This window comes from Melitaea cinxia, chromosome 3 (assembly GCF_905220565.1).
Source record: "Melitaea cinxia chromosome 3, ilMelCinx1.1, whole genome shotgun sequence".
In the NCBI taxonomy this organism is placed as follows: Eukaryota; Metazoa; Arthropoda; class Insecta; order Lepidoptera; family Nymphalidae; genus Melitaea; species Melitaea cinxia.
The window spans coordinates 5058176-5061147 of NC_059396.1; the positions used below are offsets into that span (position 1 = coordinate 5058176).

At 31.4% G+C, this 2972-nt stretch overlaps 1 non-coding gene across 1 annotated transcript; it reads right to left on the reverse strand.

The window, feature by feature from the left end:
* Positions 1-1023: 1023 nt before the first annotated feature.
* On the reverse strand, positions 1024-1094 carry Trnag-ccc. Its single transcript has one exon. It is a non-coding gene; the product is annotated as a tRNA-Gly (tRNA).
* Positions 1095-2972: the final 1878 nt, after the last annotated feature.

A 2972-nucleotide genomic window follows, 5' to 3' on the forward strand; every position in this document is an offset into this window, starting at 1 on the left:
ACCGTAGCTTATAGACGCCTGCAATTCCAGAAGCATCGCAAACAGGTTGCCGACCCTATATTCCCCCAGGAGCTCTGGTCACCTTACTCATAAACAGGAACACAACACTGCTTAAAAAAAGTATTATTTAGCTGTGATCGTCTGTAAGAGTGTTGTCAGTTTGTGCTGTACCTCAGTTAAAAGGTCGTCAGATCTCATTCAAATTTAAAAAAGAGCAGATAACAGCAACCGTATAAAAAAACACATAAAAAAGTGCAACCGATGTGAAGACTGTTATGAAGTCGTATAAAAAGAGTAAATATTTCCAAAACCCTACATGTAGCAAGAGGAGCTTTTAAAAATTAGTTAATTTTGATAAAAATGACAATTCAAAGACTTACTTACCTTATTCCTAAAAGCAATATGACTAGGCTTTCTTAAATTAATATTTCACGATTTTAAAGATATGATAGTAATACACATATAAATAAAATACTGAATTTTATTTATTAATGTTTTATTGTCGTACTTTTAAAAGCTTATCTTGTAATGTTGGTAATTTTTTAGGTCAAATCTAGTGTTTTTTAAACCGTAAATAAATTTTATAATTTCACTTATAAACGATATTTTGAAATTTCACACTTAAGTTTATTTGTTAATTCGTGAGTATTGTATGAGTTCTGATTGTCTCCAATGTGACTCACATTTGCGAAAGTATGCTAAAACGAATTCGCTTAATTTGTTAAGTTCCCATAGTTATGTTGGAATTTTCGGTGGAATTTTGGCGCTTGTATGCGGTTCGATTCCCATGTCAACCTACCGCGTTCACACTTGAAATACGATTGGCATTTTGTTACGATTAATAAAACAATACCATAGTACAAATATTTTAAAACATTATTAATTTTATGGACAGACTGATTAGAAAGACAAGAATTATAGAATAAAGAATTCTTACTATTTTTTAATCTTCAAGAAAACTTAAAAAAAAAACTTATTAAAAATATAAATTAAAACGCGTAAAAAAATATAGCAAAAGAAGCATGCACTGCCCGGGAATCGAACCCGGGTCGCAAGAATGGGAATCTTGCATGATACCACTACACCAGCAGTGCTCAGTAACACTAGATGAAATAATCGAACAATTGAAGGATGCGTGTATTATTTTCTTTTATATAAATATTTTATTTTATTACCCTTTTTTAATATTAGTTGTACTAAAGCCATAAATATTATTTCTTTAGTAGGTACGAACTAAGTTGGCTATTATATTTTTTGCTAACAAAGTTAACAACGAAAAGAGTCAAGATATCTTTTACCTACGTCAGCTAACGATAAAAATTGTGTTCTGGGTCTTTTGAGGACTATAAACTAAAGGAAAAAGTATACATTAATTCACTCCAACAATATAATTTTGAGGAACTAAAAAAAAACATGGAAATAATTTAAAAATTGTCGGGTATAATTATATCAATTATCTATTTCGTGACTAAGTTCTAAGAAGGAAATTAGAAGGAAGGTAGGCATTTAATTTAAAATTTTCATATATCAAAATGTGTAAGGAAACCTATACCACAAAGTTCCTGTTCTCCTAATACATAAAAAAAAACTAAAAGAAAGATAATATACAAATCAACTTTATTCTCATTGATTGTATGCGTTAAAATAATTATATATATATCAAAAAATGATTTTTCTAGATATCATCTTATTTCAATGAACATTATAAAAAATTTGATAGATTTACTTATGTCAAATTTTGATGGTTGTCAGTTTTTTTCTTTTATTTGTTTGCTTTTTGTTGGGTAACTGAGTAGAGCTATATTACTAGTTTTTAACCGATTTTACAGAAGGAGGAGGTTCCCAATTCTACTGTATTTTCAACCGACTTCCAAAAAAGGAGGAGGTGCTCAATTCGACTGTATTTTTTTTTTTTTTTTTTATGTATGTTACATCAGAACTTTTGACTGGGTGGAGCGATTTCGACAAATTTTGTTTTAATCGAAAGGTGGTGTGTGCCAATTGGTCCCATTTAAATTTATTTGAGATCTAACAACTACTTTTCGAGCTATATCTAATAATGCGTTTTTACTTGACGCTTTTTTCGTCGACCTACGTTGTATTATACCGCATAACTTTCTACTGGATGTACCGATTTTAATAATTTTTAATTTAATCGAAAGCTGACGTTTGTCATGTGGTCACATATAAATTTTATTGAGATCTGATAACTACTTTTTGAGTAATCTTTGATAACGCGTAGTTACTTGACTATTTTTTCGTCGATCTACGTTGTATTACTTGTCGATGTAATTGAAGTCGGTTTTTTTTTCGTTTGCGAGCAAACACAATTATTATTTTGTGTGTTAACTCATAATTTTTTACTTTTCTCGGCTCTGTGGCAATTGTGCGTGTGCCATGTAGGTGCCTTAACACAGGCGGTCGCGGGTTCGATTCCCACTCGGAGGAGTTATTTTTATTTGTACGAATACTTTTTACCGATATGAGAATCTGTCCCTCAGATCTTTTCACTGTGCCTGGATAACTTATTAAAAAAGTTCTCGGTCCTGATTGTTATTATAGATATCTGATAGTTACCCATATAATATAGGGAATACAGGAATATAGGGAATATAGGTATATTTTTTTTAAATAAATTGTAAATGAGCTTACATTACTCTAAATAAAAAAAATGTATATTAGTATAAATATTCTAGAATGTCAAAAATTATTATTCAATACAACTTAAATTAAGGAACCTTGAGCAGTTTAGGCGCTTTTTAGTTTTTGCTGTGTGGTTACAGCAGTAAAGAATATAACCACCACCTCTCTTCCCGTGGGTGTCGTAAGAGGCGACTAAGAGATAATATAGTTCCACTACCACCTTGGAACTTCAAAAGCCGACAGATGGCGGGATAATCATCTAACTGCGGGCTTTAAAATACACAGCCCGAAAACGGGTAGCAGCGTCTTCGGTGCAACAAAGCCAGCCC